Source organism: Cygnus atratus, chromosome 11 (genome assembly GCF_013377495.2).
Source record: "Cygnus atratus isolate AKBS03 ecotype Queensland, Australia chromosome 11, CAtr_DNAZoo_HiC_assembly, whole genome shotgun sequence".
Lineage (NCBI taxonomy): Eukaryota > Metazoa > Chordata > Aves > Anseriformes > Anatidae > Cygnus > Cygnus atratus.
The window spans coordinates 7,309,698-7,334,163 of record NC_066372.1 but is presented as its reverse complement, the minus strand read 5'-3'; positions in this window follow the sequence as shown (position 1 = coordinate 7,334,163).

Here is a 24,466-nt window from a genome sequence, read left to right as displayed (position 1 = left end):
AGATAGTGACTACATCTCCTATAGAAGCTTGCTGTGTATGAATTAGCCAAGAATACTGCTGAAAACATTTCAGCAGAATAAAGGACCCAAAGGCACTACAGGCTTTTAATTAAAAACAGAAACAAAACAAACCAAAAAGCAAAACAACAGAAGTTAATTTTAGCCTATAGCTGGTAGGAAAACATAACATTTGATTATCATCATGGAATTTTCCAAGCTTGCTGATAATTCCCTTGGAAATTGCTGTATCAGAGTTCTTTTTAGATGAGGTTTTGTTGTACATCACTAGAACTGCTTTAACATACAGCAACTTACCTACTATTTGGTTTTGTTGTTTTTGTTTTTTTTTTTTCCAACACCAACACCAGTTGGTAAAACAAGGTATTTCTTCACTTACATATTGTATGTGCCATAAGATTGGAAACAGAATAATGAGAACACAGCATTAAAGCCATCATGTAAGCAAGTTTAATAAAACAATGACAAGGGCCAAGAGTCTTTTCCTTTTCATTATTAGCTCCTTTCAAAGCAGACCCATAGGAGGAGGAGATGCAGAGCTTGCAGAGAGAAATTACAGCCTTGTCCATTACTCACGGGGGTAGGAATTTCCAGATTTCTAGCTAAACTGATAAGAGGAAGCAGGACCAGGACCAGGCAAGGATACACTGAAGGCAGATTTTGAGTGGAAACTGGCTGCAATTTCAATGGACAGTTTGACCAAATTGTGTTAAATTATTTCCAGCAGGACCCCAAAAACTATACCCTGATTTTTATGAACATAAGCTATAGATGATGCAATGAGGGTTAGAGATGCAATTGCTTAGATGTTATAATTCCTAACTGTAGAGTGCCATAGAATGTACACTATTTGAATTTTTGTTAGCAGACAGCAGTTAGGATTTAAAAAAAAAAGAAAGAAAGAAAGAAAGAAATTTAAGCACCCCTCTCTTGGTGGAGTTGTAACTGAAACTTTTGGCAGGAGTTTACCACAAGATAGTACAATTAACACGTGAAAGTTTTGCAGGGATATATTTATTTCTACCAAAATACTTATTTCTACAAAAATACAAATGTTTGAGTTAAACTGTTGTCTTCTTGTTTTGGATTGCTATTTTAAGACTATCAATATTTTACAATATCATGTAAAAACCTCACTGTTATTTTTTTCAATTTGCAGAAACTTTCAGAATCTGTATTCTTGGGTCCAATTTGTGTTTTTGTTTGTCTGTTTTTTCCTCCTTCCGAACAAGAAATTCTGGAATGGAGTTCCTGTTGACAAACAAACGGATGATGATGACATTGTATTTCAGTTTGATTGTGAAGGAAATCATATTAAACCACAGATTTTTAAAAATTGTATTCAAAAATGAGGAAGCATGTCAAAAGAATATTGGTTCTAATTAATTTATTGTAAAATTATTGTGATTCATAATCCTAAGTTTGAAATGTATGATTAAAAGCCCTTAGATTCAGCTACTTGACCAGTGATTATATACATAAAAATCATCAGAAATTGAGAGGGATTTACCAGTTACATGCTCTCTCCTGTAATTTTAACTGTGTAGAAGTGAGTAAAACGGGCACATTAACATCCAGCAAATTCTTTACTTTTTAGAGTGAAGTAATGTACCTTGCAAAGAAAGTTCTGAATTTCAGCTATTCATAACTGAGTATAACTGCTCATGAGCAAGAGGTGAGCTAATTGCAGGCAGCTCTGTTGAATCTCTATTCATTCAGCTGATAAGGTCAAAAAGGTTAACACTCAAGTGGAAAAAAAAATAATTATAAAATTAAAATGCTATTCTAAAGTGAAAGGACTACCTTCACCTGCGTTATTGGCTTCAGTTCTAGGCAGCAAGTAGGCAAAAGCAAAGTTGAGGGAGACTAGTGAAGGAAATGGCTGAAGGAAAGGCTTCTCTTTGAAAAAAAGCATGGATGAAAGGAACATAAATGTTTGTTTTAGAAAGGAGATTAACAACAATTAGACTCTACAAAAACAATAAATGCTGCAGGAAAAAGACAAATTTATTTTTGGCTATTCTCACATTAAAAGAAAAATTCCATAGGGAGTTGGTGGACAGAATTCCTGAAATGGATGAACAGAAATCTTTGATGAAATATGTTTAATCCATGAAATGTACTGCTGCAGGTGTAATTAAGGCTAAGACTTCAGCAGATACAAATTAGGACTGAATGGCTATGAGATCACCAGGCATCCAAAACACCAAGGGAATTTTGCACAGCACATGTTTGCAGCCTTCTACATTGCCCCCTTCCCTCCTTCCAAGAAACAAATGCAAAACAAAGACTAAAACAGAATATAAAGCTCCATGGTTCAGGGAGGAAGTCAGCAATTAAAAAGAAATCTAAACCATGGGCAGGTTATGTCAGAATTGTACTTTACAGATTTTCGGCATTCTCTTCGAAACATCTGGCTCAGACTATCAGAGATAAGACTTCTGGACTACATAAATCACTGTTCTGAGCTCGCATGTCAGGTTTAGATTTTGCCTTTATATTGTGGGTATTTCGCTTTTCTATCTCCCTATCTGTTAGAGACACAGTCAAAGCTTCCTGTGTTTATGGAATGTCTGCAAAAACCACTTGCTTTTTGGTGGGGAGAACTGACCACAAGTGCTGAACGTTCAGAGATTGTCACAAAAGTAATCTGATGATTAAAAACAGGCTTTGGGAACCAGAATACCCCTCTCTTCCTTCCCCAAAATCAGAGTACTGATTTAAACGCATGCACTTTTAAGAAGGAAGATTAAGGATTTTTTTTTTTCCAGTTAAGGAAAAAATAAAGAAACTTTTTTTTTCCTAGTAGCAAGAACTTGGGATTGTGTCAGTTTTGAACTTTGCAAGTTTTTTCATCTGTGCTTGCATCTCAGTTGGGCATCTTCTCCCACTGTGCACACATATGCAAGTAATCTCTAGTATTTTCTGTGGAGGAGGGGGAATAAAAAGCAAAAAAAAAAAAACAAACAAAAACACCCCACCACTCTGCGCAAAATGCTCACTAACTCTTTCATTATTTTGTTGATAAAACTACCAAAGCAACGGCTTTGGTCTCCCCCTCTCAACAGGTGAGAGTTCATTGAGTGAAGCTTGGAACAAAGTGGCATAGCTTTTGCTAGAACCACAGTCCAATGCCCTAAAGCAATACTAATGAAGCACCAGGGCTGCAAATATTCCCACCCAATGGATATACTCTTCAAACCACCACAGTGAGCTGGTATACGGTACAGCACTGCCTTGCTACACCTTACTATTAGCCTTACTGTAGAACTGAGGAGCTGAAATGCAGAAAGGTGAAAACACCTACCTACCATAGGAATGCTCCTGAGATAATGGACTTATACTCTGGTCTCCCAAATATGAAAACAGTGGTACAATTGCTGGAACATCTCTTCCTATAGGTACTATTTATTCCCTACCTTGCTTTCCTGACTTCCTTATTTAGATGAAGACACCAGCCAGATATAGAAAAAAATCATGTTAAAATTAAAAATAAACATTTTTGATGTAGTGAAGAAAAAAAAACAAAAAACTTTTCTTTGCTAGGACTTGAGAGTACAAAGCTCATGCAAGAGGAGCTCAGGACAAAAAAAAAAAAAACACACAAAACCAAACCAAACAAACAAAAAACAATAAAACTGCTGTATGACAAATTCTGATGAAACCCTAGGTCCAGTAACTTTCTTTTCTCATGACAAGTGATCATGTGACAATCACTGTATTTTTTTCTCACTGCAGTGAAGATGCATCTTGGGCTCTATTCAGAGCTGTGCAAAACAGCCCTGCAAACTAAATTTCCAGGACCAAACATTCCCTCTCTCCTCACCCCTCCAACCCCCTTCCTCCAAGACAGTTGGTCATCTGAAACAGCATAAGAGTGGACACTTGCCATCTGGTAACTCATAGACTGCACAGTGTAACTGAGGACATGAAGAACGTGTTCAGTTGAAACTGTAGATGAATTTTAGGTAGGAAGAATACAGTTACTCACACTGGACTTTAGTCAGAAGAGAGGAGTTATCAGCACTTGCAAAAAAGAGCAAGTAGCTTAGACTTCTGCTTATCACATCCAGTATCTCTTGCAGTATCTTAGAGCCCCCAGTAATGGCACATCAAGGAAGGAAGACAGGGGAATTTCAGCTTCATATTTGCTGTCAAGCTAACATTTTCCAACCGCTGCTAGTACTGCCTTTGTTTCTGTAAAAAACAGAAAAAAAACAACACATTAAAAGTGGAGAATAAGCAACAAAGCACACAAAATCAGCAGCAACATTAAAAACTATAGAACCATAGCAGTATAGATCAATTGCTTGTAAGTGAAAGAAGGCATTATTAGCATGTAGATCTATCCGTGATGGGAATTTGTGCAGGGCTCTCCTGCTAGGATGATCCATTATTCCCTTTAACAGTCTTGCAAAAAAGGTTTCAGAAACGAAAAGTATCATTTGTTAGGAGCTAAGGTGAAAGCAACCTTGATTGCTGGTGTGGGGAGAGGGTTGATCAATCCTTCTGTTCTTTAAGTACTGCCTTTTAAAAACCCAGTTTTACTAAATTCCAGCACTGCTTGCTCCCTTAGCAGGCTGCTTGTGGTGTCATTCACTCAACCAAGTGTATTTTGGAGCAGCCAATTTCCTTTAAGATGTGCATTTATAAGAAGTTGGTGTTACTCCCTGCCTTTCGCACTCAGGCTCCTCTTTGAGCTATCCTCAAGTGCCTCGGCCAACTTAATTAGTCCAGTCAGGCCAGGCTCATTTCTCTGGCACCAGAATTTGACAGCTCTGGTCAGCAGACAGATGTCTGGGGCTAGGTTTTTTATGTTTTAATTTTGAAATAATAAGGAAGGAAAGGAAAAAAATAGGACTGCTAGCCTGTGGAGGTGGTGCCATCCATCCACTTGAGATGCAAATACAAAAAATAATATGATCCCATACTTCACAACTTTCACTCCTGTAAGGTTCGAAATAATGTGACAACTGACAGTGATAAGGACTGTTGTTTGTTTGTGTTTTTTTTTTTTTTTTTTTTTTTTGCAATAACAAACTGCAAAGCAGAAGTTTAGTCAGAGATGTGAAGAGAGGCAACAGTTAAAGAACACTGTTCCTTGACTAAGGCATGATAGTTGATGCAATGAATTATTTTTGTTTGTTTGTTTTAAGGCATAAGCCCAACACAGTAATTCTTCAACTGCATAAGCTACCAATTTATTATATGAATTATATTTCCCATTGTTAATTACGTGAAGAGAGAATACTCCCTAGAAAACAAACAAACGCCAGATACTCTGCAATGGCCAAACTATTCTACGTGGAGTATGTTCACATTCTGTGGTGATGGGCAGCAGCATAGGCCTCTAATAAGTTGTTGGGTTTTTTAAACACCTTTTCAACTTTGTTCTTAAAAATGTATTTTTTTGAACACAAGTATTCTTTCAAATGCATTACTGTGCAGTACATTTTGGAACGCATACGGAAAGAATAACCGAATTAGATATTTAAACTGATAGACCTTCACAATGGGAAGATGGATGATACAGTTTGAGATAATTTTTCTGGAACAATCATCAAGGATAAGAAAGAGAAGCCCATGAAAGAAGCATTAATGAAGGATTAGGAAACCAGCAATAGGGTATATTTAAGGTGATAGATTTTTGAGAGACTTTAATTAGATTATTCCCAAAGAAAAAAAACACCAGGTAATCAAAATTATGCATAATTAGATTATCTCATGGTAAATTCCCATTGAAAGAAATCTGTTCTATAATACAATTATCAATGGAAAGACAAGAATGATCCTCCTGCCTCAAAATTAGAAGGTCTCTAATGAATTTGTCTTCCAAACACACAAATGTTTCCTTTTAGCTGTTCTGAGAGCAAGGCTACGTTTTCAAGCAATACAATTAATTTCTGGAAATATCAATAGGATTTTGTGCCAAACATCTTTTAGTAACTGATGGCTTGAGCAATACAAGGTGTGAGATTATGACGCCACAATATAGTGAAGAACTAATGAGAACATTTCATCAAATATTCAAGGGCAAAATTCTCTTTTGGGATCCAGAAATTCTTCTGCTGCACTGTTGTCCTTAAACACAGAAGTTAGCCTGCAGAATTAATTCAAAAGATTTCTCATTACTCTTAGAGCATGTAAGTCTACTGCAGAGCAAATGCGAGCAAAATTCTTTGCTTTGACGCTGACTGCAGTACTATAGACCCCTGGGAGACATAACAGGTAAATCGAGCAGAAGTTAGAAAACAGACGGAATGTAACAACGGAAGATTTTGCTAGTAATCTCAAAGCACCTAGAGACCGTCAGACTCAGAAGTCTCTGTACAAACTAACTGGGTATTCCATCTAAAGCAGAAGCTATAGAAATATGCATATTTAAAACCCTGCTAGAATTGTTGAATGGTTTTACCCTTATCTGAACATAATCCAGTTCAGATCTTGGAAGCAAGAAACTTGCATTGTCCTGCAATCACTGGCTAATAAACTGTGTTTCTCACTACAGCTAACATGCTGGGAGGAGCGCAGACTTCCTGGGGCTATATTGCATCACGCTGTGGGCGTGTGTCCTTTGCATTGGACAGGCTGAATTTAGCAAGAGAGAACAGAGTTTGCACCCAGCTGACAGTACACAGTGAACAATGCCAGAGTCTGGGCTCAGAGCTGTGGCCCAGGAGAATCTTGTGTTTTCCTTGCATTGATTTTCCTCACGCCAAAACCATACTTTGGTATCACATTTTAACTCCAGTAGGTTGAGTGAAGTGACTTCTAAGCACATGCTTGTGGTAAGCAGTTAGTTAAGGCAGGTTTTGGAACTGATAGTGATTTACACGGCAAGCTATGTTCCTCTAAATACTGTGATCCAGAGGGACATAAATGAAGTTTCACGTGGGCAAAAAGAACTGTGAGCAAGACTTGGGACACTTAAATTTTTTGCAAAAATTTTTTGCAGTTTAAAATTAAGATTATAGAAGAAATCACCTGAAAAAATATAGTGAATATGGCAATTCTCTACGAATTAGACGTCTTAAATAAATATGTTGTAAAACAGCATCTCCCGTAGAAACAAAAAAAGATATATCTTGCCAGAGGCTCCTTCTGGCTTAAAACTCTCTAGCAATCCTAGCACTTGATGCAGTGATCCTATGAATTTTCCACAGCAGGCAGTGGGAATGACAAACATTCTTTTCAAGGCTATCCCCAGTAGTGGACCCCTTGCACAGACTGCTAAAAACAATCCCTTAATCCCCTCCACTCAGCACTGACCTAAAGGAGCAGAGGATCAAACACAACCCCTAGAATGACCTCAGCTTGCTCTGTAACACCTCACCAAGGGTCAGAGGTGTCAATAAGCTCCCCGTGGGCCTTTGCTCTGCTCTAAGGAATATGCTCTGTATCAGACAAACAGGAAAGCTCCTTTAGAAGTATGTAACATATATACAGGGACTATTGGCCGCCTTCCTTATGAGATCTATATGCAAAGCAGAAAGCAAAAATTACATTTATCCAATCAGCTTATCCAGGCCACATTTTTCAATGCTTCTCATCTACTTTTCACTTTCCAAATAATTTCTCAGTTTCTCAAAATGTAGCAGAGGAGACTAATGGCACAACAATTAACAGTAATTACACAAATCCCGAACTGAAAAATAAGAACATCTCAAGCAGTCCGCAGCTGTTGTCAACTTGTTAAATGCACTGTTTTCCATTTTAAGCCTTAAGGCCAGGAACAAAACTGCACAGTGAAGACCACAATCCAGATTCTCTCCTATTCCTTCACATACAGGGTCAGAAGAGAGGGAGAGAATTTAGATAGATCTGTAAATCTAATTCAAATGGCTCTGACAGAAGCCTCTGTTCAAATTTGTCTCAAAGCTACAAAAGGTTTGTTCGTTCACTCTTAGGAAAACTATGAATTAGCTGCTTGTTATCCTATTAATTACATCTCTCTCTCTAAATTCAGTGACAGCAATACAGAAACATGAATGCGGTGGCAAATGATGCTGTACTTACCCCCTTTGACATACTGAAGTCAACTTACAAGCTATTCATGGCTTTGAGGATAATCACTTATCTTTTGGCATATTTACTCTGTTGGGATTCCCTAGCTATCTGCTTACCTAAACATGAGATCTTTCTCTGAAGAGATAAGCTAGAAAACCTGAATCTTTTGGACTAGTTATCAAGATTTTCCTCAGTATCAGTTTATAATATTTGCTGCCTGTGACAAAACTTGGCTAAATCAACAAATACTGTATTAAAAAAGATATCCCATACCTGCATGTTGAAGACTCCTCAGCATTCAGACTCCATTCCAAAATAGAATTCATAGGTTGCTAGAGGGACTCGGGGATCACAGCATCACAGAGATGTGTAAGTTAATTCTGAAAAAATAAAAGGAACAGAAATCACAACACTACATCTTGGGAGCACATCACTTTTCTATTGCTTAGCACGTTAGCAAAGAGGCACACTTTTTACATCAGTCTTTTCACCAGTACTCCCCTGACCAATGGCAGTCTGGAGGAAGCAGAAAAGAAAGTAAGCCAAACACAAAACAGAACATGCATTTGCACGCTCCTGTGCACTTCCTTGCAGAAGACAGTAAGTAAAATGGAAAATACTACAAATTACAGAAGAACAGTTTGCATGTATTCTCATATTTGTCATGGTGACAATGTGTGTGATGATCTTCCTGTTGTTTTCCAAATAACTTGGTGGTCCTTGGACAAACACAAAAACCTGCCCTAGGGCACCAATACATTTTATTATTTGTCAGCATGCTGGGCAGATCCAGTGCAGCATACCATGCACCCATAGTACATGGTGTATGTGATGGCCTAGTACATAGCTTTCTTTGTCAGTTGAGCATAGCCTGAATGAATCCAAAAACTGGCGACTTTTTTCTCTCCTGCTCAGTTCACTTGCAGCTAAGCCATACAAAGAACATCTCACATACAAAATGTTTGGATCCCTGGGTCTCTAACCCAAAAGATGGGAGATTCGCTTAGTAGAAAGGGCAGACAAGCTGTATTGGACATTTACAGCTGTCAAAGGATCATTGGAGTTTCTGCCTGGAGGATTTTATTGCTCTTCTGCTGGGGTTTCTACCAAGAGAAGCCAGTTGCAAAGCCCCCAGCAAAGCTGACAGCCTAGGACTTGTTCCACGCACTTGGTATCCCTACACTGTTTTCTAGAATAAAACTAGGTGAGATGAACTATATAAAAGCAAGAGTAGTGTGAGGGTTGTGTCACTGCTCTGGCACATTCTATCCTCTTTCCACTATGGATACATTTGGAACTACAAGTCCAAGGAATGCTAACTCAGATCCTAGAGAACTTTGATGCTTCCAGAGCACTTCCCTTTTCTATCACAGTTTGGTGTGAAGCAACTTAAAAATAGACCACCACGTCAACTAGACCTTGGATTTCCACTGGCAGAGTAGCAAAGAGCATTATCTACCTCCAAAATCAAGTTCTGGATCAGCTGACAGAAGCAACAAGGGAGATGCTGCTTTAGACAATGTCATTTCTGGAGATTACACAAGGTTCTGCAGATGGCCAGACCTGCACATCTGAAGCATTTGATAGAATCAAGGTCCAGATGGGTAAGACAAGGAAATTTTCAAGCGCAGTATCAACTTACTAATCACAAAACTTAACAATCTGAGATGAAACCTTACTGCTTATCATAAGCCTGCTAGAATATAAAGATTTGTTTGTCTTTTTCCTACCTGAATATATGCCAGCTTGGATTTAATGGAATTCCTAATTTAAGATCACACTTGCATTACAGCATTTATCTCAAGTCAGGTTACTTGCTTCCTAAAGAGGAAGTTATCACTATAGTCAACGGATGCTACTTTCTGCATTTAGTCTTCCTGACTCACAAGAAATTAAAACATACTTCTTCTTCAGCAGCTTCCACATGCCAGACCTTTCTGATACCCATCCAAGTCCCAACCCAGCTCACTTATTCACTCACAGACTTTTTTAAAGTGCTAAGGGGCCTTAGAAATTATCAGGCCATTTCTTAGGATGTCGTTTGATGCACTGAAAGGTCACCGCCTCTGGGCTATGCTGCCATCATTCCGATGGCATCAGTTTCCACAAACACATCTGAGCTAGCTTGGTAGCACTGTTGGCACAGAGGTACAGAGCTAGCTTAAGACTGCATCTTATGTATTCGGCCAGCTTCTTAAATAGATTTTACAGCCTATTTTGCCTTAACTGTAACTACACTCAGTGGTGAAATAGCCTGTTTAAGGACAGAGGTATTAAAACTTCGGTCAGAGCCTTCCATTCTAATTTTATCTTCTGCTCTAGTCTAGTCTTTTGAAGGAAATGTCTCCAATAAAGGCATTTTCTTTTTAAAATAGAAAAAGCAGAGATGGAGAAGCAGAATCATGCTTAAAACAGCTTGGAAGGAAATGCTGGGATCCCCAGGGGGGTTGAGAAACATGTGGGTTTGGGATGAAAAGAACCAAGCCAAGAGCTAGCTGGCCACTTCCAGCTTTCACACCATAAATCGTTACATTCCTTAATAGTCAGCCAGCTTTCACATACAGAAAGAAACTGAATACAGTAGGATGTAGCAGACAAGATACAGCTTAGTCAAGGGCACACTGTGTCAGGGATTCTTTCATACTCATAGCTGCAGTGCAAAGACACAACTGGCACAAGGCCCAGCATCTCTGTAAATCAATACAGCTGTTTATTCAAACCAAATGGCTGGCGAGAATATCAAGCTTTGATTGTTGTAGCCATTTCCAAAAGGAAATTAATAACGTTTTAGGAGATGACAGCTAACCCATGTGAGAACAAAAGAATTCTTTCCGAGTAAGTTTTTATTCATTTATAGGGCATGCTTTCAGTTCACTGCTTCAAGGCAGTAATAGACAGTACCCATTATGATCAGAATTGATTATCATAAAACCCAACAGATTACCAGACAGATATTCCTCCCCAAGTGTTCCTGACAGTAGAAACTTCCAAAATCTATTTGCAGTTATGAATGGCATGTGTTTAAGCTTCTTGGCAATGTGTGGTAATCAAATCCCAAGATTTACGTTTAACTGCCGAGTGTGCTGAAGAGTGGCATGGACACGTGCTGCCGCAGTGACACATCATCCCCTGGGTAAGAAGCCAGACTTGGCATGACTCTGCATACAGGTTCTGTCTGCGTACAGGAGTAAGTGCAGCAAGAACACTAATTTTCTGCCATGTGATATCTCACTCTAATCCATTTTTTCCCTTTGTGGTTATGACAGCAGATACATAAATCTGTTACAATAAAGTAGGAAAAAACAAGAGAGAAGGACAATGTGCATCGTGAACCTCCTTTTCCACCCTATCCTGGATCATACAAATGTTGGTAGTATTTTTTTAATAAATGAATTGCTTTTCATTGCACAATTGCTCCCTCTCCACTTTCAAGGTTATTATTAATTTTATTAATTTTATTAATAACCTCCCAAGAGATGGAAACTAATACTCTTAAAAAAAACACTACGACCTTTGACATTTTAGGCTATCTTATTGGAAAGAATTTAAGATGACAGGGCAGGATAAATGAGACAACTTCAAGTGAGCACTGGGAACAAGGCTAAAGCCTGTTCTTTTTACACCGACTACCAATATTGTTTCACCATGCATGAGACTTGCAGTTGGTGCACGAGGGTAGCCCAGACACCAGTCTGGCCCAGGGTCATAATAATAAGAAACTTCTTGTTTGAATGTTACCGATTAGGGTGCAAGGGGACACCTGGTTGGAGCAGCACTAGATATCAAGAGTGAGAAAGCTAGAGATTCAGCAACTGTAGATTACTCTTTAGCCTGCATTTTTGTCATACCTATTGCAGGAGTTAGGGATTCCAGAATATTCTTTTTTTTTTTTTTTTTTTTCAAAATCTGTAGTTACTGACAAACAAGAAGCTTCACCTATGAATAAGGTAGAAAAATTGAGCTAATTTCACAAGAGACCTACCAAGCTGAAAGTAGGCAACAACAGAACGTTAAGAACCACAATAATAGCAAGGGCCAATAATCTGCTCTGTAGAGACAGGATTTCCCTCGGGTTGTGTTAATGCACCCAATTAAGAAGCACAAGGACCATCTTGATATTCTTAGTCTGTATTTGAAAAGAAAAAAAAAAAAAACTGTGTCCCTGGGGATCACAGACTGTTAAAATGGCAGAAGAAAAGTTCTGTTACTGTGTTGTGGAAGAGATTTGTAAGACATGACAGCCGAGGACACCATTAGGAATTTAAGCGGCTGGTGAAACATTCACTCCTGAGCTGACACAAGTTGCTGGAGCCTCCTGGACACAGTGATGATCCTGAAATTGATGCAAGGCAATTTTGTATACAGTTCTTTAACTGGCCATAGAATATACCTATCCCTCTCAGAAGGCTCAGAGACTCACTCTGAGAGGTGTCAAAGAAGAAGTATTTTGTTCTGCATTTTTTTTGTTATTATGTTATTGATAGAAATTTTGGACAACCATTACAAACATTTTCCTTCAGCATTTTAATCCTGATCACAGCCATGATAATCTAAGAGAGAAGGAGCACTGAAGACTCTCTCAGGTATGGGTGCTCCAGACGACAGCCTGCAGGATTCCCTCTAACCTATGCCTTTCTCTTGCAGGAACTCTTGCATCCACGTTGAGTAGATGCCCTATTGCACCTGTACAAAGCCAAGAACATTGAACCATCAACCACCGCCTCGCACAGGCTGTAATTGAGGTCTGAACTGCAGTATTAAGTGATTGTTCTGCCCTACATAACACACAGCCTGCAAACACAGGCACTCTGTTCCACAAACATAACCTAACATTGCATCTTGCCTTCTCCCCTAGCTAATGCTTCTGCCCTGGATTAATCTTCGTCTGTTTCAGGAACAGAAGATGCAACAGGAAATAAAACTTACATTGCTCCAAGCGCTACCTGAACAAGGACTCAAAATCAGTGATATAAGATTGAAGACTTAGCGATGTAAAGACAAAGCAATATCAAAAACCAAAGAGATTAGAACATTAAGCAATTCAGAACAGAGATTCCGAATCTGTTCTCCTATACCACATCAATCTGGAAACAAGTGAGATTATTCCCTTACACGACCCAAAATAATAGTAAAGCTAGTCAGTGTATTGCCCCACACAGTAGTGCATTAATTAAGTACCGCAGTGCATTAGTATGCCCTATGTTATAGAGAGGAGCACAGCCTATACCTCTCTTTAGAAGTTCTGTCCTGAAGAATCTGATGACTACTTTCACGAGTCTACTCCCTCAGGAAAAATGTGCTTGTTCTGGTCTTTGGTGGTCTGTTGCAATATTCCCAACCCTGTAATCAACAATGAAGTACAGATATAACCTTACTGCCGGCTGAAGACATGGACCTCGTGATACTGTACATATGACCGAGCACACACAAAAAACCTGCTTCTTAACATCCTGAAAAGCATTTATGATTAACAAGAACAAAAATGATATATATGGTATCAAGAATACTGAGTGATTTAAAACACATTAAAACACTGAGTAGGTCCTTACATTTTACTTTTTCAACTCCTTTCTTTACACTAAGTTTCAGAACCCAGATGTCACATCTGCTACAGAAGGACACTTATATTTCAAATAGTGACAGGGGCATCGTGCAACTCAGAAAAAGATCACAACCCTCCTGTCGCTTCAGTCTCTCCAGTCCAAATCTCATTTTGTTTTTGACCATGCTGATCAGATCTTATGACTAGCGATCAATAGCATGAGGGTCTTCATTTATAGATGGAACACATCCATATTTCACAGAATCATAGAATATGATTCAGTGTTCACACAATGCAGTAGGATACATGGTAGGAAATATGTTACCCACTCTTCTCTACATCGAGCCAAGCATATTGCTGTCATTCAAACCAACAGAAGAGAAAAAGCAGAGGCCCAGAACATTTAATATACAGATCCTTCAACTACAGCACCAGAGGAAATTTTAGCCTGGCTCTTCAGAAATACAGTTCTAAAAGTAGCACTTAGTGGGTAAAAGTGTATAAAATCACCACCACCACCATTCAGGAAACTAAGAGTTACACCCAGCCTACACCACAAAATATCAAGTTAGTGTTATATTCCAAAGCAGTTATCTAGCTGCAGAAGGCGGCTGTGACAGTGTGGTTAGAAGATGAATGCCTGTGTATTTGACTGTTTGATTGGTGATGGTACCCTCCCTGCTATACAGGTAAAAAGACTCTTCCCGAAATGTGTCACATCTCCGAACAGTGGCCACTGACTTCAGATAACCTTTTCACCAACACTGACTTGACATTCAGAAAATGAGGCCTTTAGAATAGACCTTCCCTATACAAACAAGATCGATTCCTCCCTGCCAGATGAGGGGTGCTCAGGTGGGAATACTGAGGAAAGGATTTGCCAGTGACTGAAGAGAATCATGCTGACACCTTGCAGGGTCTGCAAGAGAAGGTTAGTGTGGACCTCTTGACCCTGCTTAAACTGTAAGAAATGCTAAGGTATGTTATTTTACCCCTCCCCCCCGAATATATTTCTACAGATAACAAAAACAGAACTGCAAAGGCCTACAAAGGATGCACGATGCCAGGTTATCCGGAAAAGGTCTCGCTTGCAGGCTAGCAATCTGAGCCAGAGAGACCCATGGGTTCTGCTTGGATGTCAATCATGCTGCTTTAAAGACATCCAGGAAAAAGCAGAGGTGGATCTTCGAGGCAGCTGGTTCTGTAACCGTGGTATATCTTTTCATCTAAAACACCTAGAGTTTATTCACAGGTGCTGATACAGCAGGTGTAAAAGGTAATGGTTGCCCAGGAAGCAAGGGTTGTAGGAAAGAAAGGCCGTTTAGCAATATATCATCATACATGTTTGGCCACAGCTATCGCTGAAAAGTATTCCATATGATGATTTGGGAATGGAACATGCAGAGTTCATGTAATGAGTGTAAGTGATAAATTTAAATTTACCGTTGTAGGAATTTTTACAGTCTAGTCATAAAAATGAAGCCTGATTATTCAAGCCTTTTCATGAGCATATACATATCTATTCATATATATATAGATGCAGTATTTAATCAAGTTTCTTTTGCTTCATTTCCAGCAATTTTTCCAACTGTCCAGAAGAACAAGCTTACCAAAAGACACAAGCTTCAACCATGCTCTGATAGCAATTCTAAAAAGACAAACATAATACTGGTGCCTGCAGACTCCCAGCTGCCCAGCTATGCTGTCCTTCATTTCCGTGCCTGTACCTCTGATCACAGCTCTGCCAAGCCCACAAATGGAGGTATGGTTCTTTTTCTTTCGATAGAGCAAGCTCTGCAAGGATGTTGTTAGTAGGTTTTTTAATATTCAGTTAAAAACCTCTCCTAGTCAACAGTTCATATGGCTAAGCATCTAACCTTTGACTTAGTTCAATTTAAATATATTTTCAATGGAAACAAGCTCATCCCTACACTCACAAGGAAGCTATAGTATATACCATAGCAAAGAGCAAGAGGACGTTTGCAGCTTTTTAACCACACACAAATACTGCAGAATTCGACAAGCTTGCTGTTCCCATTTCTATCACACCTCTACATGCTTTCGCAGTCTTTCATCACTCCAAAGCTAAATGCCAACAGGTACACATGTGAAACTCAGATGTCAAGAAAGATGAGAATTCAGTGGCACAGGCTGTGCACACTATGCAAATTGTTATTTTCATAAGAAACATTAAGTAGCACCCCGTCTCCAAGACATCATTTGCAAAGGCAACAGGTGGAAATTCGGTTTTTGACAGCATATTTTTTTCACCTAATATGAAACATGTAGAAGACTTGTAACGGGATATAAGTTGCTCAGTCTTCAGGAAATTCCACTGGTGCTCTCTGGAGCACTGGTTTAGGAAAAGAGAAAGGAAAAAGAGAAAGTAAGAACTGGAGCTGGCTAAGCAGAATATGACTTCTGGATTCTACGCTAACAGATGCATTAGAACCACACAACCTCCAGAGTAGAAGTGTGGAGACCTGCACATTTGTATACTCTCTTGCTCAAGAGAGAACATATGGAAATAGAGTTGAACAAAAATTGTAAAGATTAATTTTGAAAAAATGGAAAAATCAGCTTGTTGTATTTGCTTAGTATAAAAAAAATAACATCCCACATTACTGTCTATATAGAAGGTCGTTTAGATTTCCTAAACTTTAGTAAGAGGGACTTCAGTAAAAAACTGATTTTAAGTATGAAAAACACATTTCCTTGCTTATGTAACTAGTATTTCTCAGCAAGAACATTTTCAAATCTGGAGTTAGTTCTTGCACTGGCAACTTTGCTTTATTTTTATATTTTCTGTAGCTGAAAAAAGAAAGCAGACTTCTCTGGCCCAAGGCATTTCTATCTCAATTCTCATGCACTGCTGTGCTAGGGCAATGATTTTTTCAAAAGCAGATTTATTTTTTGATTTTTAATTAAACAGACTATTGTAAAGTTCTTCTTAAAAAAATAATCTGATTTTCTTTAAAAGCACAACAACAAGAACACTTTTATAAGCCACTATCGCTTTATCTCCTACCCAGCCCCTTTCACACTGGTCTACTTCCTAGGTTGTTTATTTACGGTTCCCTTCACAAACACATGAAACAGAAACACATTGAGCTAATCAGCTGATGTCAATCCACCAAACTCTCTTACAGTTGATCAGTGATGAATACAAGTGGTTGGTTGCACAGTTAACCAGTTAGTAACCCCCCCTCAACCGTCCCCAAAAAAGGGCTTAAGATTCTGTCAGATCCAGCCCTCCAGCCCATTCCTGAATCTGTTATGCACAAAATAGGCAGTTCTCCCATCTACAGTGCAACATAGCTCATAGAACAGTTTAGATCTCAAAGAAACATCTGTGGAAATGCATTGTGACTTCTATTGTCCTTTGATAGGTGTTATATCAAACTCTGCACAGTTATCTTGGTGCTTTAGCATCTCGGCTCTAATGTTTGGGGGGGGTTCCTCAACTTCTTCCTCCCATTGTTATCATCTTTATCTTTCTAGATGTAATCTGCTGCTTCTTCCACCAATGCATCCAACTCAGTCTTCAAACAAAGACATTAAGAATATGGTACTTGGAAGTGTCAGTCAAAGACAGAAAACAGAACTCTTTATATTTGTTGGCAGTATCTATGTTCATGGTGTGTTATAATCTCTAATAGGGGCAGCCACAAGAATAAAACCTAAGTCCATGGAAGTGGAACCGTAAATTCCACACTAACTACTTTGAAATGAAAGGATATTGGCAGCTTAGGCATGTATATAGTTACCGTCTTACTCACAGATGAAATCACTGGAAAGCTTTTTGGCTGAACATCCATCTGGTCACTTTTAGAGAGCAATAAAGACATAAGCACCAGCAAACAGCAAGGGGGATTACAGAATTTGGTAGCACATGTTAGCAGATTTTATAATTTGTGGATGCAGCAACCAGTGATCCAGGCAAAGCTGATGAAAGTAATGATGTCCTGCCTCATCCACTGCTCCAGCTATAGTACTGCTACCTTTCCAGTGCTTGCAAAAGTTAATGGGAGTCTCCATTTGCTAACTGGAAGTATGTATAGCCTAAGAAACCTCATTTCATATGGCACAGCTAGGTACAGATTACAGGACTCCACTGAGATGAAGTGTGAAACTACATTTGTGAGCAGCACTGAGAGCAACCGATAAAACACAGACACAATCTAGATTTTAGACTGTGTAGTGTTAAAGGCATTTCCTTTTACCCACAGCGAACAACAGTCTACAAGTCTTTATCACCCCTGGATATGAAATACGAGGAGGCTTCTAGCTCTGGAGGCTGAACACCTACAACAGCCTAACCACCCATGTATCCATCGAGGAGGTCATTAGAAGTATGTGAGCAGTTTTCCATCAAACTGTCCAGCAAGAGCTGGACATTTTAATCCCCTCTGTGGACACTCACGTATGTAGCAAGGAACCAAATACTTCTTAAGTGACCAAGATGCTGCTAAAGAGTGACAAAGAAAGGAGAAAAAAAGAAGTGAAAAGAAGAGAAAAGAAGTGAAAGACTGTCCTTGGAGATGAAAAGGAGAAAGCATCAGCTAACAGAAATCTTCTGAGTTACTGCCAGACTGGCTTTGAGCTGCAGCAAAGGAGGACTTTTTACGACCTCAAGCCCCAACTCCTTTCTTTCAAGAAAATTATGCTATTTGTAAAAATATTACGTATGCCATATCTTAGGCAGTTGAGAGGACTGATTTTTTCATTCAAAAGTTTTGCATATGTACAGTTACACAACAGCTTTTCGATTTCAGGGCTATTAACTCAATTTCTGATTCTTCTTCCTCTTAACAAAGAGCCAGTCCTTGTTGTAAGCAAATACCTATAAAGACTCTTTTGTGTAATCTAACCTGCTGAATTTATCAAATTACTTTCACTCTAATAATATGGACTATTGCAGAAGGTATACAAAATTTCCTAGGGACACGCTGAAACACAAAGCTGGAAATGTGGTAGAAGATGTATTGTGAATTAAAGGAAGCACCTGTGAGCCAGTGGTGGATAGGTCCTCACCTGGAGGACCCCGGAAGCGGCATCCACATTATCTTGAGAAAAGCTGGAGGGAAAACATAGTAGGGAAAAGACAGGGATAAGTCTATCATGCATCCTGCTCTATGGACACATCCTCCTCCCTTTCTGCATAAGCAGGGGGCCACTCCCATGCTTTTTGTTTCTATCAGGGAGGTCACATTGATGGCAGTCTAAATATTGAATCTGGAGTCTCCCAAGCTAAAAGCATGAGCTGACACAACCTGAAATAAGGAGCTAATGCTTTCTGACTAGGGCAACAGCTAACCAGTAACTTTCTGTAGGTTGCACACAGAAGGAGATGTACATCAGGCTCACTGAGAAGTTTCAGTTGTCCAATTTTGGAGTTTACTGCTAGTAAGCCTACATAAAAAGAACATGCAGAGGACAATTTCTGCCAAGTTGCTGTCAATTTGGGTAAAATCAGAGCCCTTGCAATAAAAGCTGAAATCAGAGCGGACAATGTATGTTCCAGCCTGAAAGCCCAATGACTTTTCTTTCATCTGTCCAGCCCAGCCATACCACAGGCATTTGTTTTAACAAGCAGCTTGAGATACACATTTAAAACACTTCCCTCACTCAAAAATGTTCAGATGAAGGTTTTTCATTTAATGCTGGGGAATGACTAGTAGTACCTTAAAGGTTTGAGCTGTTGAAGCATTACTTACCAGAGATTTGTGACTTGTAACACTAAATAAATACACTTATCAATTATAAGAGCTTTTTGCTCTGCAAATGCAGAGAGGTGCCTCAGATTTCCAGTAATTCCTCTTCACCCAGTTCTACATGCTCACCAGGTCTTTTTATTACAGCTTCAGGGATTCCACACATTCAGGCACTGATAGTAAGAAGATGGGTTAGTGATGTGACCAAAGGGAACTGGAAGCCAGGGTTACAACATACTTCTCTGCTTGAGGCTAACATTAATTTTCAGACTTCTTGCTATCAATCCAATCATGTTTTTAAACAATATAGCTCTCAGCTAACTAATACATAGGTACCAACATGCTAGTGACTTCCCTTTGGAAGGCTCTTCTCCAGTCTGTGTGCTAGTCACAAACACATTGATTGACAGGCAGCATTTTTGTCTCTGATGCTTTTTTTTCGATACCACTAGAGAACTCTGGGTCTAAGAAGGGGACACTGTACCTGCACCATTGGGAAGCTGCTCTCCTTTAATGGTTCATTACACCTTCAGCTTGAGAAGCTTCTAAACACAAAGCAAAGCTTGTTTTTAAAGGGTTGAATCAACTGATTAGTATTTGCCATGGGCTCTGTGAAAGTGGTATGTATGGCAGGGAACCTGTCATTCATTTTGCTCTCTGGGAAGATCTCCTGATGCCAAGGCTACAGATAACAGTAGTAAGGCTTTCAGACAAGGATCTTCCCCTTGATTATCAATCTGTCCTTATAGAAGGCCAGGATCAACCTGAATAATTTACACTGGCAGTCTGACAATGTTTGCACAATGCCTATTTGCATTACACCTTGCTCATACCAACACAATGAGCTACTGGCTTTCATTATCACTAAATATATTACTAAGCTTGAAAGAATGTGGCTGTTTGAAATCAAGGAGGATCCCATAGCAATCCTCTGCTGAGCACAACTAATATTCCTTCTGCAAAGTAGCTGCACTTGTTTTAAAACCTTAAAACCAGAGTCAGCCTGAACTGTGATAGGAAAAATGGGACTAAGATACAGCATGGAACCACTACGTGTTAGCAAACACCAGTTCACACAGGCCTCTGAACCAGAAGGCTGACGTTCATTTCACTTGCTTACTCAGCTTCTTAGCTTGCTTCTACAAGAACAAAACTCATCTGCCAAAAATATTCTATCTTTAAGGGCTATGTCATTTCCATCCAAACATCATCAATGTCTTATAATGAGCTTATAAAATATCAAGAATACCTGAACATTTTAAAGAAATATTCAATGCAATATTCAATGCAAATAATTAATGAAATTATAGGTTCTAGGTAATTAGAGTTATGAATGCAATCTATTATGTAATCAGTGACTCCCCATTAATAAGTGGCCTACGGTTTTCTTGGTCCTCAAAACATTTAAAAGGTTTGCCCTCAAAAATCCTAAGTGAAGGCAACATATCAGTCTGTGACATGTTTTTAACAAACACTTATTTGTTAAAGGCATAAATATGTTCTGATGTCTGATGAAGTCAGAAAACATGCTGTATTTCTGAGTCTGGACATGGAGAAAGAGTTCACAATACTGTTTATATTGTAGCTGGCATTGAACCTGGGCTGCTGAAGATCTGCACTCCCTTTGTTGACTACCTGCTTTACTAACAGCTCTTTTGACTGTAAAAAAAAAAAAAGTTAATTTTACTGGTGTATGCATAAGCTCCTTGAGGCAGACCCTCTCTCCCCAGTACTTCTACAGCTCTAAAGTAGGGGTTCTCTCCTTTGATATAATTGAGGTCTCCGCAGATAATTGTAAATAAAGTAAAATATGACTAATGACCCGCAAAACAAATCAAGGCAAGATATGTACAGTGTATTTCTTCCTTTCATCTGTTTTTGAAGGGCTTTACATACCTGAAGAACAGATTCAGTGATGCACATACATTTCTAACACTTCCACATGACTGAGAGTGAACTCTGTCCTGATCTTCTAGATTATGGACTAGCTAAGCACATGCACCTCCCCTTTCTGCATCAGTCTTACGGCACATTTAATTCAATTGCTATGTTTTGCATTTTCTGTGTTTTCATTTGTAGGAACCTACCCTATATGCCTCCTAAATAAGAGCTAGCTGGATATGTAAAAAAAAAAATTAAAAATTAACCACGTGAGATTATGGGAATATTGCTGATCTCCCTAAGTCCTGAGATAAACTCTTCCAAAGAAATGAATGTTCTAATGTCTTCATTTCAACAGTTTCACAGGAAATATACCTTGATGTCAGGTTTCTTTCTGGATTTTGAATTCACGTGACACTTCCAGGCTTTTCTTCATGCATAGTAATTTAAACAAACAACCTTATCCTACCCCGCCAAAGCTGAGATTCTCACTCGCTCATGCTGCTCTAGGAGCTGGGTCTCACTGAAAATCATTCTGTAACACATGACAAATGCTCAAACTGAGCAAGCTGGCAGAACTGGCACAATAAGGTGAAACAGACAGTGTTTCAACCATGTGCATTATTGCTTAACAGTCACAACAATAAACCTTTATTGAGAGATTCATAGTCTTTCACATAGAAAAAAAAATAAGAGTGTTGCACTGCTGGGCCCACTGACTGTGAACAGAACCTAGACACAGAACTGGCATCCCCAAACCAACAGATGGTACATTTCCATGTCAGGGAGGGGACCTCTGATAATTCACAGCATGCAAGTTACCTGGTTTATTTCCTGCACTGTAACTGTTCCAGTGTTTTTAGCCATGGGAATTTTGCAGTTTGTCATTCTAGGCATGAAGAATTATTAAACCAAGCAACCACCTGACCAATCAGAATGAACTACGAAATCCAAGATGCTTTATCATATCAGGACAACATATCACTGCTCTTATCTCTCCCAGTAAGAACACAAGTTTGTCTGTGAATGTTCCAGGTGAAACACCGGTGGAGATTAACTTTTAAAAATTCTTAGGCAGAGATCTGGTATGAACATTTCAATCTGTTATATTTATTAGTTTTATTTGTTATTCAAATGATTTTTTTTCAGATGGTGCTATGGGATTTTACCTTTTGCTCACTCTTCACTGAGGTCATAGAATCAAACACTATGCTTAGGTTTCAGAAGCCATAACGGGGTAATGACTATTTCCTTTGCTCATGTCTGGAAATAAATGGGGCAATTCCATTTTTCTCTGTGGATGTGAACACTTGCAATTGTTCGGAGTAGCAAAAAACACAGTTCACCTCACCACTGCCCCATGCTCACATGAATTCAAATACAGCAGACAGAATGAGCTGTAGCATTTTATCCTCCATTGACACTACGAGCATCCACCACACGTGGCTCAATTTCTTACTCTACCAGACACCCTTAGTGCTATGGAACTTAAAGATCCAAAGCCTCAGCTGGAAACTAAGTTGTTGCAAGCTGCTTCATCATTCTGGTCTTCTACAGAACTTCTGTGAATGGCATTTAAACTGTAAATGTTTCTAGTGTCTTCTCTCATGTAACAATAAATAAATAAAAAATAATAAAAAACAAAAACCACACCACACAAACAAAAGCAAAGCAATAAAAAAGCCACCCAAAACCAAAACCCACAAACTGTCAAACACAAAAACCTCAAAAAAGCTTTGTCAGAGTATCTGAGAAAGCCATATTTATTCTAATAACTGCCATGTTGAATCAGAGTTCGTATTACTGCATCTAACCAGTGCTAACTGTCCCTCCACATTCAGAGAAGCATCTCCAATAACCAACCAACTGAGGCGACGTCTGGAGGCACTGGGCAGCAGCAGCACACAACTTCCTCTCTGAATCTCTATGGAAGAGACCTGTGAAAGGCAGAGCTCTTCAGCACTTTTTTTCTTTTTTTTTTTTTTTAAGGGTAAAAACAGGGAAGCCTCAAATCCAGCTGCTTAAAATCTTTCTGGAGCTGGTTTCCAACTTCAAAAGAACATTTCACATAGCTTTATTTTGCCTCTCTGTAACGACCTTTAAGGACTGTTTCTACAATGACAACCAAAATGACAGAAACTTCATAGCCCCAGCTCGTCTGTTTGGAAGGGAGTCTCAAAACCCCCTCTGCTATTGTATGATCAAATCTGACCATAACTGGCTTCCAACTTTGACCTCATCAGCTACTTAGAAACCCATCCGAACACTTTCCGGCTGGTTTTCATGCATGCAGATGTCTTCATTTCCTGTTAAGTACACCAGAGAATGTGACTCTTTCTCATCTCTGATTATTCAGATAGTTCCATGCTTGACCACAAAACAAGTAAAAAAAACGAGTACAAGTAATACTACAGCTTTTTAATACTAGCCTGTTCACCACTCCCTATACACAGCTGTGCTAACGGGATTTAAAAATGTCTGAAATTTAAAAATACTTACTTCCTTTGTCATAGTTTGTTTAAAGATTGCTGCCATCTGCAATTCATAAATGCCAAAAGCCCCATGTCAAGTTCCTCTTGCTTCTAACTTGCCCTCAGGCACTGAAATTGGCTCCTGATGCTTTTAAAGAGAGGGAAGCTCCCAAAAAAGTCACTCAAACCCAGGGAGATGTGTCTCATTGATCCCTTCTCCTGTTCCCCGTCTCAGAGAGAATCAAAGACTATCCCGAGTTGGAAGGGACCCACAAGGATTGCTGAGTCCAGCTCCTGGCTCCTTTTATTACAACAGTTCAAGAACCAAAATGCCAAAGCACACAGAAGACTTACTTCTAGAGAAGGAAGTTACTATGCCAGAATGAAAAACATTCCTTACTGCATACCTGGATACAAAGCCAATCCATAGCTGAACACTGGGGATACAGGAAACACAACATGACTTGAAAAACTCCTGTTTTTAAAGCTGAAAAAAGGGGGACAAATTCGGCCAAATGCTGTAAGGCTTTGAAATTCACCATGATATACAAATTTCTGCATCTTTTCCAGGGGAAAGGCAAGAAAAAAGAACACTTCTAACTTTGTCCAAGCTACTCCTGCATTTTGAGCCTTTTAAACTTTGCTGATGCAGGAGCTGTGAAAAGTCAGATTTTCTTCTGGGAACATGTGCCTGCTGCTTTATGTTGACACTAGGAGATAAAAATAGCTGTGAGCTGTATCAATAGCTATTTTCAGAATGGATGGAGTCAGGCATGGTGGTATTAATTCCTGAAAGCAGGAAAGGGAGGCAGCATAATTAGCCCAAATGAAAT